Below are 13,917 nucleotides of genomic sequence, written 5' to 3'. Positions count from 1 at the left end.
CAAACAAGTAAGTGTGGCTGGGTCCCAGTAAACTTGGTTTATAAAGTTTTGTTTGTCCTTTTTAGATTGGAAATACACTTTTCTTACATTTCCCACCCAGACTAGAGCATCATTCATTATTTCTCCTCCTCCCAGGGTCTTGTGCATTCTAAGCACATGCTGTACCACTGAGCTACACCCCTAGATTTGGTCCACAGGCTATAGTTTGCAGACCCTTGCCTACAATAAAAATAAAAGGAGTAGTTGCATGATTCAAATAATTAATTGCACCAGGTTTTGGTGGCCTGATGTGTTCATTGGCGCAACAAAGATACATTTATCTCCAGCTGAATTAGTTCAGGCCGTTCTCAGGCAGGGGCCTCTTTCCGGAACAGTGCTTAGATGGACACTTTCAAGGATTGCCTCTAAAGTCCTTCTATTTAAACTGCTGGCCATCCTATAAACTCCCACCCCATTTGAAAGTCTTGGATACAAGAAAGATTACCAGGAACAGTCCAAGGAATTGCCAGCAGTGTCAAGTTAACATTCTGCAACTGTTTCGCAGCAGATCCTTGATCATTCATTACTGGCAGTATAATTCTTGAGAAGAGAGAGAGAGAGAGAGAATTTTAATATTTATTTTTTAGTTTTCAGTGGACACAACATCTTTGTTTGTATGTGGTGCTGAGGATGGAACCCGGGCCGCACACATGCCAGGCGAGTGCGCTAACGCTTGAGCCACATCCCTAGCCCACTGGCAGTATAATTCTTATATGCATTCCCCAGAAAATTGACAGATTTAACGATATTAATACCTACAAGAGGCAAACATGTAAAACTCCTTGAACAGATATTATTTTTTAAATTGCAAATCATTTATTTTTCTTACAAAAAGCAGCATATGCTCATTGTAGAAAATTAGAAAATAAAAAAGTCAACTGAAATATTGGAGTCTCACCACACAGAAATCACCACCATTCACAGCTTGGTATATGTCCTTCCACATTTTTTCCAGTACTAGAAATTAAACCCACAGGTTCTTTACCACCAAGCTACATCCTCAGCCCCTGTTACTTTGAGACACAATCTTGCTAAATTGCTAAGGCTGCCTCCAACTTGTAAGCTGCCTGCCTTAGCCTCCTGAGTTTTGGGGATTATAGGTATTCACCACCCATGTGTGTGTGTGTGTGTGTGTGTGTGTGTGTGTCACTGGAGATTGAACCCGGGGCCTTGTGCATGCAAAGAAAGCACTCTACCAACTGAGCTATATCCCCAGCCCTGGACCAGATCTTTTTCTAAGAATATATAATACTCATGTGCATTTTCTCCCAAATGAGATAATATTTTGCAAATACTTCCAAGTTAATGACCTTTAACATCCCATTTTAGGTAAGTTTTCATCTCATCTAATAACCATCCATATTAAAATTTCCCTAGTTTTCCCAAAAATGTTCTATAAACCTAGCTTTTTCAAAGTCAGGATCCAATATTAGACCACATGTTGCATTTAAGTCTCTTTTCATTTAGACTAGTATTCCTTTTTTCAGGACAGGAATTTTGTTTCCTGCTTTATTCCCAAAGACTATAACAGTTCTGGCATATAATAGTACCTCAAGAAATATTTGTATAATTAATTATTCAAAAATTTAGGGGATTGCATCTAGTGTTTATCTCATTGGTATATCACCCTTTATCTCCACTTTATAATGAAAATAAAAACCACAGAAGTGAAGCGGCTTCCCAAGGTCACACAGTAAGAATGTGGCAATTGCTTTCTGTTCTTTTGTTCTATTAAATTAGGAGTTGGTAAACATTTCTGTGAAGGCCAGATTGTTAATATTTTAGGGGGAAAATCAAGGGCATTACATAGGCATTTATATTATAAGAAAAATATATTTCCACAATTTTTATTAATAAAATTTAAAACATAACAATATTGACAAGGTTTTTAAATACAGGCCTATTGATGAAAGGAATGTAATGCGAGAATAATACTTCACTTACTGGGGTTGAAAGCTAGTGTTACCAATCAGCAAAACTATTGTAAATGTTCATCTGCAAAAAAAAAGAAAAAGAAAGAAAAAAAAATCCATTCTTAGCCCACAGGTCATAGTTTGCCAATCGCTGGACTATATCATGCTGCTTGTTTTTCACTTTGCTTTTGTTTTAAGGGTTTGAATGAAGTCAGGTATGGTGGCACATGCCTGTAATCCTAGTGACTCAGGAGGCTGAGACAGGAGGATGGCAAGTTTGAGGCCAGTTCAGCAACTTAGTGAGACCCTGTCTTAAAAAAAAAAAAAAAAAAAAAAAAAAACTTTAAAAAGGGCTGGGAATTTTCAGTGGTAGAGCACCCCTGGGTTCAATCCCCAGTACCATCACCCCCTCCCAAAAAAGTATGAATGAAAATAAAAACCCTCTTAGTTGACAGTTGCATATGGGTGCTGGATTATTGAAACTACATGATACTAAGGTACCAAGAATGAAAACAACTCCTCAGCCACTCCTTTAAAATGTGTACATTGTCTTGCTTCAGCTAGTGCCTAATTGCCAAGCATACCTGTCTTCTTTTCACTTAGATTGACAGAAGGTAGGTTTCATTGTGAAGTGATTTTCATAATTAACCAAGCGTTAATATTTACCAATTTAAAAAATCAGTGCATGTGAGAATGGTGACTGGCTTATTTCAGGGTTGATTTTTTTTTGTCTCAAATAAAAATATAGTCTTTAAACATATAGAGGTAAATAACCAAAAAAGCTAAAAGAATAGAAAGTGTTTGCTTTTGGGGCACAGAAAATAGGGAGTAAATCAAAAGATTCCTTTAATTTAAAAAAAATCTTGTAAAAGTATTTGACTTTTTATAACTATGTGCATGTATAATATTTATAAAAAAATAAATGAAAGAGGGGCTGGGTTGTGGCTCAGGGGTAAAGCGCTTGCCTCACTCGTGTGAGGCCCTGGGTTCGATCCTCAGCACCACATAAAAAATAAATAAATAAGTGAAATAAAGGTATTGTGTCCAACTACAACTAAAAAATAAGTATTTTTTTAAAAAAATAAATGAAAGAAAAACAGGCACATTAAAACTCCGTCTAGAAAGGGCTTCTTTAATCCATTCCAGCATCTCCTGCCCAACTATATCTGAGCACTTAACACACTCCACTCTAATAATCTGTTTCTCTGTCTCTCTGAAAAAACCAAAAGCTCCAAATTTTTACAACATTAAAAAGGCATTCATTAAGGTGAAGTAAAACCAGATAAACCAAATACAACCAACACCCTCATTCTGGGCAAATTAACATCACAATGAGATGCGATTAAAAAGACAAAAAAGTATCAGTGTTGTTGGGAAGAAATTAGGACCCTTGACACAATTACCAGTGGGAATACAAGGTGGTGCCACTACTTTGGAAAATAATCTTTAAAAAGTTAAACATACTATTACCCTATGATCCAGCTATTCCACTCCTAGGTATACAACCGAGATCTCTGAAAACATATTTTTCACACAAAAACTTATACAGGAATGTTCACAAGATTATCCATAATAACTGAAAAAAATGAATACAACTCAATCTTCTGACAACTGATTAATGGAAAAACAAAATGTAGTACATCCATTATATGGAATATTATTCAGCTAGAAAAAGGAATGGAGTACAATGAACATTGGAAATATCAAGTTGAGAGAAGCCAGTCACATATTGTATTATTTCACATGAAATATCCAGAAAAAGCAACTATATAGAGACAAAAGGCAAATAAGTGGTTGCTTAGGGCTAAAGGTGAAAGAAAAGATTGCCTGCAAATAGACGTAAGGGACTTGGGGAGGGGAATTAATAGAGATCCTCTAAACCTGGATTGTGGTTATGGCTTCACAACTTCAAAGATTTACTAAAAACAAATAACTGTATCCTTTAAATGAGTGCATTTTATGGTATGTAAAACATAAGGCTGGGGAGGGGGGTTTGGAAAGCCCTCAATTTATGACATTATTCAGTTTTTTTCTAAAGTAACATTTGCACCCAGATAGGTGACCCCTACAAAGAACTGTGATGAATGAAGTTTGAAGCTTTTTTTGTTGGGTGAGGCTTATGGTTGTGTCCACAAAATCATCAAAGTCTGCATCTCTGAAATTTTAAGTTGACTTGAGCTTCCATTTGGGTTCTCTTCATACTCTCTGGCCTGCCGGTTTAGGTCTTTGTGTGCCTGAAGTCCCCTACTCCCAGCAAAAAAAAAAAAAAAAAAAAAAACTATATGGCATATCAGGGAAAGTGTTGATTGGCTTGGGGTGTGTGCCTATTGAACAAGGATGTGCCTTTTGAACAAGAATGTCCTGGCAGATCAGCCGAGATGTACAGAATACACCCGCGTCCCCCTCCACCCCGCCCAGGCTCCCACCGAGTCCTCCAGGGAAAGCTCATGTCTCCAAGGGCCGTGGGAAGGTGCAACCAGACATAGGGCAACTCTCGGAGTTAGGAGAAAGGCTGTGGCAAAGTCACTCATTCATTCATTATCTCGCGGGAAGGACAAAATGCGCCACGCGTCAGGGTGAAGTGTCTCCTCCTGTGCCTCCGGTGCCTCCGAGTGCCAGGGAAACACACATGGAGGCTCCGCTGCAGCCCCAACCTCTGGCCCCGACAGAGCTATGAGGACCGGTGGTGAAGGAAACCAGCCTGAACGGGCAGGGCCTCGCCAAGTCACTTACATCCTTACAGCGATAGGGGTCTTCCCCCGCAGGCCTCTCGGCCCCCAACCCTGTGCGTGATAACAGAGGGCGTGGCAAGAGCCCCGCCCTCGATACGCCATTGCGCGGTAGCGCCCCCTGGTGGCCGAAAGCGGGCAAAGCTGGCGCCGCGGAAGCACGCAGAGCGCGAGCGGGGAGCGCCCCTGAGTGGATGGGAGACATGACCTCTGCCTCTGTGAAAGAAATGGCCACGAGGCTGGCGGGGTGGAATTAGGGCTGGCACCACAAGGCCCAGGGAAGCAGCCCCAAGCCCGAACTGGAGGCCCAATGTGTCCATCCTTTCCCTTCTTCTTCCCAGAGGGACGAAGACCACCCACGATGACAGAACTTCCATATAAGTATCTTGAACCAGGATCTCAGCTCCCTTGTGCCAAGAAAAAAAAAATCACTACGGAAGAGATTAGGGACGTTTTGTGTTTTGTTGTTATTGTTGATGTTTCTGAAAACATGTATTTCTAGCTGAGATGACGTAAGCTGATTATTACTTCTCTGAGCCTCAATATCCAAAATATAGATAATAATAGTGCCTACTTCACAAGGTGATTATGGGGAGTAAATAAAATAACCCAAGGGTTTAACAGACTGATCAAAGGTAGATGTTTGATTTGTTTCTCAGGGCTTAGCAAACATCTAAGAATAGGTATCCTTCCTCAGGAATCAGGAAAATGAAAGTATTTTGACACCATAAAATACATACTTAAATCTATGTATATGAGAATTAAAACCATCTCTCCCCACATTCAGCCTAGACACTGAGAAACAAAACCACACCATAGTATTCACATACACAGAACTTTGCTAGTCCACTGTCCTCCTTTTCATTACTTTTTTCAGGACTTCACTGTTCAGGTAAATAGTTCCTTCATTACAGAACCCCCATCCCAAGCACATCGACTTTTCAATGAAAAAACATCAAGAATTTGCACCCGAAATTTCTTTGAATGCCTCTCCTTAAAATCTTCCTGTCTCTTTTTATCAGTAGTAGGCTGTTAGTGTCATGATCTTTGATTTAAAAGACACAAATCCCTGCTTTTAAAAGACCCACTACCTTAAACTAAACTGTCATTTCTCAATAAATTCTTTCCCTTCCTCCCCGAATCACTGTCAAGGCTTTCTGAAGTAGTGTTCTCGCTTACTGAGATTAGCAATGAACTCAGCTTTGTCATAGCAATAGGTGCATTGACAAGACTCAGAAGCCAGCAGGACAGTTCTGAAAGCCCCACAGAAATCTAGTGGAGGCATAGACTTCATTTACTACCTTGGCTCAAGACCATCAATTTGGAAATGATGTGCTTGCTTTTCTCCAGTCGCTTGAACCCCCAGCTTGAGGCTCTCTGCCACAATTGTAGGATATGTAAGTTTCACATTGGTTGGAGCTCTGATGGCTTTCCTTGAGCTCCCACTTGCTAAGGATAATAATGGGCCTGCAGCCCACATATCATCTATGAGAAGCCATTCATGATTCCCTGGATTATAGGGCTCTCCTCTGTGTTTCAACTGTTCCCTGGCTCACCCTTTCATAGTTCTCACCACACTTGATTCATTCTCAATGAATCACTGCACATAACAAGTCTAGTAGGGTAAGGGTCCCTTGTATTGAAACTGTGAGGTGGGCCAGCAGTATGGATGGTGCCCAGGTCATTCAAATCTTCAAATAGTGCAGTCAGAAGAGATTTTATTGTTTTCTTCTGTCATTCAGATTTTATATTGTCTCTCATTATTTTATTTTCAGATGTTGTCATTAGTTCTCTTGCTTTTTTTTTTAGGAAAATAATCATACAATTTATGATTGGTACTTTTCAACTTAATAACAACAGTGTTTATTTCTTGTATTTTTATTGGTATTACCCACTTAGTTCTCTTTTTGCCAAATAATCTTTGTTATTTGTTCTCAGAATTGTTATACTTATTGCTGAGTGTGATGATACATGCCTATACTCCCAGGCTGAGGCAGGAGAACAGCAAGTTCAAGGCCAGACTCAGCAACTGAGCAAGACCTTGTGTCAAAATACAAAATAAAAACAGGTGAGATGTAGCTCAGTGGTGGAGTGTCCCTGAGCTCAATCTCCAGTACTGGAAAAGAAACAAATTATTACACTTATCATTAGAAAATGAACAAAACTTTTTAAATGTTTTGCCATATGTAAAATTATATAGAGAATACAATCTCAAAAAAGTAAAGTATGCATGTACCTACACTCACGGTTAGAAAAAAGCTTTAAAAGAAATAAGCCAAAATGTTCAGTGTTCACTTGTGGTTTTCTTTTCCCTTTCTGTATACCTTTATGACTGTTTAACTATTAACCATATATAATCTTTTACAAAGTTTTATGATATTGTAAATATTCTATGGTATAACAACCCTACAATTATTTAACAAATAATTTAACAAAATATTCTAGCTGGGTGCGGTGGCACATGCCTGTAATCCCAGCACCTTGAGAGACTAAGGTAAGAGAATTGTGAGTTCAAAGCCAGCCTCAGCAACTTACAAGGCCCTAAGCAACTCAGTGAGACCTGTCTCTGAATAAAAATAAGAAAAAGGGCTGGGGATGTGGTTCAGTGCTTAAGTGCCCCTGAATTAAATCCCAGGTACAAAAAATATATATATTCATATATAAGTATGTATATATATACATATATATATATATATATATATGCGCACGCACACACACACACATATCTATATCTATATATCTATATCTATCTCTCTCTCTCTCTCTCTCTCTCTCTCTATATATATATATATATATATATATATATATATATATATATATTCTAGCATACATAGAAAAGTTATTTTGTAGGTTTTTGTGGTATTGGGTATGAAACCTCTGGGCTACATTCCCTGACTTATTTATTTATTTATTTATTTACTGGGGTACTGTGGTTTGAATGCAGGTATACTCCGCGATTGACCTATTTTCCAGCCCTTCTTATTATTATTTTGTTGTTTTTATTGTTGTTATTAGTTTTTTTGAGACAGGATCTCACTAAGTTGCAGAGGCTGGCCTCAAACTTATAATTCTGTCTCAGCCTCTGGAATTTTTGGGATCAAAGGTGTGGGCCACTGCCCCCAGCTTTTGTTTTATTTTTGAGACTGTCTCACTAAGTTGCCCAGGCTAGCCTTGAACTTCTGAACTAACTGCATCCTCAGCCCTTCTGGTAGCTAGGACTTATAGGCACACATCACACCCCCCAGCTACAAGGGAAAGGTGTATTTATCATTCCATGAGTTTCAAATATCAATGTTATATAACAGTTTATTTTCAAATATGTTTTCCTGGGCCAAAATTAGGTCTTGGTCCATCCAGAGCATTTAAAATCAACCTCCATCATGTTCCCACTAGTAAAATTTAATTTCCTTTACTCATAAGTTTTCAGATAGCTTTATTTTGTTCTTAATGAACAGGAAATTGGTCAAGTATTCGTATCTACCCATTACCCCTGCCCCAATAATGATCTTCCACTATGATTCAGTTTTTCTCAGCAACACCAATATTTTTACTTGAAATATAGGATAATTTACAGAATTTGAAGTCCAATTTATCTACGTCTTCCTGGTTATATAACCTTAGTACTGTTAATATATCTTACTAAGACTCATTTCCCTCCTTTAAAATGGGATTAAGAATTCTTAGTATATTGTTGATATGTTTAATACATACCAATAGAAAAATCATATTACTACTCTTGATTATTTCTTAATAAAAGGAAAATAATAGAGTACCCTAAATATTCATTTTTTTCAGGGCAATTATTTTTAATATTTACAAATGCATATGAGATGACTAGGAATTTCAAATAATTAAATTTCGATGATATGACATATAAACCTCTCTCCCACTTTCTGTATGGCAAGAATGAATGGCCCAACTAATAAGTAACAGGCTGGGGGAGAGAGATGCAAACAATTAATCTAGAGAATCTCCAAGGTTTCTGATCTCAACAAGTAGGTTCAGCGATGGCCACTGTTCTCTCATTGTCTTCTCCTCTCTAGCAGCACCATTTCCAGGTGGGCAGCAGTGACAAAGGCGGCCATTCAGTGAGCAACTACTGTGTGTCAGGCACTTCATTCATTCCAGCCACAAACATATGAACCAGCTATTTTCCAGGCAGTGTTTTATGAGATGAAGGTGCTCCAGCAAACTAAGCAGACTAGGATGTCTGCCTTTGTTGAGTTTATATTCTTGTGGGGAAAGACAGCAATATATAATATAATAAGTCAATAAATTATGTAGTACAGTATAGTAGAAGAGATGCATGAAATGGGAAAACAGAGAAGGGGGAAAGAGAAGGAAGGGAAATGAGAAGACCAGTGCCAGATATGCAGGGTTTTGGTTTTGGTTTATATTTTGTTTAGAGACAGGGTCTTGCTAAGTTGCTTAGCACCTCACTTTTGCTGAGGCTGGCTTTGAACTCATGATCCTCCTGCCTCAGCTTCTCAATCTGCTGGGATTATAGGCATGTGCCCCCATGCCCTGCCCCAGTCCTTTTTTAAATTTTATTTTTTAAATTTTGAGACATGGTCTCACTAAGTTGTTGAGGATCTCACTAAATTGCTTAGCTGGACTCAAACTTGGAATCCTACTGCTGCTACCTTCTGAGCCACTGGGATTACAGGTAGGCACCACCATGCTGGGCCAGATATGTAATTTTAAATGGAGCAAGCCTCACTGAGAAGATTTGAGCAAATACTGGAATATCAATGAGGAATCAAGTCACAGAGCTATATGAAGGAGCAGTGAGAACAGCTGGCACACACATGTGAGGTGGGTGCATGAAGTATGTGTCAAGATACCCCAACAATACTGTGCTGGGCATGGGTAGTATGAATCCAGTGGGGAAGGCAGACGATTATATAAGCAATTGTAACAAAATTAAAATACTACCTATAGTATAGGGAAAGAGTTTTAGCAGAGTCAGGGAAAGTTGGCCCACAGGACTGCCAGGTAAAATGACAATTGAAGTTTGATGAGGGTTTTGCCATGTGAATGGGAGTGTTCAGAATGATGGTGCAGAACACTGAGGGTCAAAGAGAGCACAAGTGGCCTGGCAGAGTAGTGGTCTTGTAAGTCCTTTCCTAGAGAAGCCACACATCATTTTTCCAGTGAGACCCAATGATCTGAAGGCACACCCAGAGTTTTTAATGTGAAGCATTCCATTGCAAGCATGGAGCCAAATCTTACTCATGTTCTTTTAAGTTGTTTCCAATTTTCCACTGTTCCAAAAAAGAAAAGGCTAGGATAAATATTTTTGTTCATAAAATCTTTTACATGTGTCCAGCTATTTTCTCAGCATCAATTTCAGGAAGTTAGACTGCTGGATCTTGGGATTTTCATAATTCAACCTTTGAAATGTTTCCCAGTTGGCCTATCCGTAAAAATGTGTCAATCCTCAGTCTTACCAGCAGTGTAGGAGAAAGACTATTTGCCTACATCTTCACCAACAGTTTGTCATTTTTATTATCATATCCCATGTATATGAGAAAAAAGATGGTTCCAGACACTGAAAAGGAACTTGACTAAACTGATTGTTTTTTCAGTCTTAATTAATAAAACAAACGTGACTGAGGCCATGCTACTGTACTGACCTGGCAATTATATAAGGTACCAGGATGTAGCCAGTAGAATGATCAAATATTTGTACCCATTACATTAGGAAAATCTTTATAGCACAACAGTAATGACTTCTGGCTCCTCTGGGAAGAAGCAGATCTGAAGTTCAAATTACAGCTTTAGCCCATAGTAGCTGTGTGATCTTAGACAAGTGCCTATACTGTGTGTGCCTTGATGTGCTTGTCTGTAAAGTGGGGATAGTGAACATGGTAGATATCTGAGGTTGCAATCCTGAGGGGCCACACTAAGTTGTCAGCTCTTTTCTGAGATGACCAGATGAACTGCTATAGCTGGGGATTCATGAATCCTGTTAGGATGAGAACACAAAAACCAGCCCTGCTAGGATAAATGTCTTTGTTCATAAAATCTTCTTTGTTCAGAAAATAGCTGATCAACACTCTACTTTTTAATATTTATTTTTTAGTTGTACACAATACTTTTATTTTTATTTATTTATTTTTATGTGGTGCTGAGGATCGAACCCAGGGCCTCGCATGTGCTAGACGAGCGCTCTACCGTTGAGCCACAACCCCCGCCCCACTCCACTTTTGATAATATAAAAGTTACAGTTTTATTTCTTTTGTATCAGTATAAAACATCACAGAAATTTTTTTATCAAAATAGGAAATAAGAACAATGACATTACTATAATTATCTTATATACTTTAACTGATAATGATTTCTTTCCTTTTTTTTTTTTTTTTTTTTTTGGACTGGGGTATAAACCCAGGGGCACTTTACAACACCGAGCTACATTCCTAGCCCTTTTCATTTTTTGTATTTTGATACAGTGTCTCCCTATGTTGCTTAAACTGGCCTCAAACTTGTGATCCTACTGCCTCGGCTTTTCAAGTCTCTGAGATTATAGATGTGTGGCACCATCCCCAGCTACAATGACATTTTAATTGGCACCATCTTTCCTAGATGGACGTTAACCCTGACTTTAGGCCTGAGTTAATGAATTCATATGCTCACATACCTTTCACAATATTTACAAAACTATTTTCTTCCTCTGTTTTATTCCTTCTTGCTTCCTTAGTTAATGCCTAAACACAGAGAGTTCTTTCTGTACCACATCAAGTCATGTGAGCCTCCAAAATATTTTGGTCACACTATGCCTAGGCTAGCTAGGACTCTGTGCCTTTTTATCCTATCCAGGACATATCTAATAATGGCAGAATTATAAGGTTACCTGCATTTTAAAGGATTCCTCAGACCTCAATCATGCCTTTTCCCATGATGCACAGAGGCCTGTTACACCGAGATCAGCTTCCCTCACCCCTGTTACTAAGAGAAATGGTTTGGCTCGTCTTGGGCTATCTGAAAGGATAGGGGTGCCTTTAACATGTAGGGGAAAGACAAATTCTCTGGGGACAAACAAACCATGCATAGGGGCTGGCATTAGGGCTAGGGTCATTTGTGCCCACAGGCTACACTGTGGCATTCAACATGTGTTCCCTTATCAGCTGAACATCATCATTAAACTTTCAGGCCTTTTAAAATCCACCCTTATGCCTGTCAGAAGCCACGCTCAGTGTAGCTCAAGGAGGCAGACTGTCACATCCTCAGATTAATGTTAAATAAGCACTGTATGCATGGTACAGACAGCATTGTTTTTTCCTTTCCTTCCTTCTGTAGCAGAACATTGCAGTCTAGCCTAGTACCTGCCATTTCTTTTTTTATTTTTATTTTTTAATTTGTTCTTTTTAGTTATACATGACAGTAGAGTATATTTTGACAGATTTATACAAACACGTAGTACATCTTATTTTAATTAGGACCCCAGTCTTGTTGAGATTCACTGTGGTGCATTCATATATGTACATAGGAAAACTACATCAGATTCATTCCACTATCTTTCCTTTTCCTATCCCCTGCCCTTCCTTACATTCACCTTTGTCTAATCACTGAACTTCTATCCTTCCCCTGCTCCCTTGTTGTGTGTTAGTATCCACATATCAGAACATTCAACCTTTGCTTTTTGAGGATTGGCTAATTTTACATAGCATGATAATCTCCAAATCCATCCATTCACCAGTGAGTGTCTTAAGTCATTCTTCTTTATGGTTTAATAATATTCCATTGTGTGTGTACAATTTCTTTATCTATTCATCTGTTGATGGCCATCTAGGTCAGTTCCATAGCTTAGCTATTGTGGATTGTGCTGCCATTTCTTGAGAGCCTGCAGTGGAATTCCCTGTGCTAATCACTCATACATAGGATACATACACCTGCAAAAGGCAGGCCTTATTCTATATTTACAAACATCAGTTTCCTTGCACGTCATATGTGAAGAGTAGCACTGCATGATAGGGTTCCATGAACACATGAGAACTAAGACATAGAAGGAGTATAAAGGCTCTGGAGTCATCCACCCACTAACTAGCTGCACAACCTTAACATGAGTCTCTTCTTTTTCAGTCCATTTCCTCATCTGAAATATATGATAATAGTAATGCCTACCTTATGGGGCTGAAATGAGGATTAAAGGTGTTAATGTGTTTAAAGGGCTTGATACAGGGTGCTTGGCACACAAGCTCTTAAGGATAACAGTCGTGATGATTTGTATTTTTATTACAATGATGCAAAGATCAGAAAGTGGGAGAAAATACAGCAACGGAGGCTGAGAAGTAAGAATCAAAAATGACATGGAGGGGGGAACCCTGAGAGAAGGGTGTCATGGAAACCAAAGGAAAAGAATCCAGAAAGGAGGAAGTAATGCAAAAGGGCACTCAGAAGCCAATTTCCTCTGACGAATGATTTTCATCCCTTAGTGACCAATGAGAATGGAGCAATAAGGAAGAAAATAAGCTCAGAGCCTGAAATGAAAGATATCAGACATAAAATTTTCTAGAAGCTGCCTTTTGGCTAATCCAATTAGTCTGATCTGTATATCTAGGTACCTGATTAGAGAAAATACATATTTCTTCAGTAAAGGAAAAGCCACTGTCATACAAAATTAAGTAAAAAAGAAATGTCAGTTCACATCAGGTTAGTGAAATAAAATTTTTGATAATTTCAAATGTACACAACAGAGAAGGAGGACGTAGAGGAAACATCACAGAACATGTTTTCCAAGTAGTAGTCAATACTGATCACCCCAGCAAACCCCAGTGAAAAGGAGGTGGTGGTATGAACAGGATTTATTTATTTTTCCATTCTCTTTTCTTATCTACCTGGTGCCAGAAAGAAATGATGGCAGCATAATCTATGTTTTTTGGGTAAAATACTCAACAAGCATTTATAGAGTGGAATCAAGAAAAGGTGAGTTTGAAATAGAATAATTTTCTAACCTGGGCTAAATATGGGGGTAGATACCCACCAAGAGTAGATTTGAGGAGGGGTAGGGAGGAATTAATGGTTAGAACCTATGCAAGCTGGGGGGAAATGTTGGTGGCTCCTGGGGCTCTGGGAGCCTGAGAAGAGCTGCCTTCTTCCTGGGGTTCTGACATGTGTCGCCATTGGCTCAAGAGTCCCAACCAGGGACTCAAAGGTGCCCTGGAGGAATGCAAGGAGTGGTCCTCTTGAGTCTTTGTGTCTGACCCAGTTCTTGGCTAAAGGGTCGGGGCACAGGA

Source organism: Marmota flaviventris, chromosome X, assembly GCF_047511675.1.
Source record: "Marmota flaviventris isolate mMarFla1 chromosome X, mMarFla1.hap1, whole genome shotgun sequence".
In the NCBI taxonomy this organism is placed as follows: Eukaryota; Metazoa; Chordata; class Mammalia; order Rodentia; family Sciuridae; genus Marmota; species Marmota flaviventris.
This window is presented reverse-complemented; position numbering follows the sequence as displayed.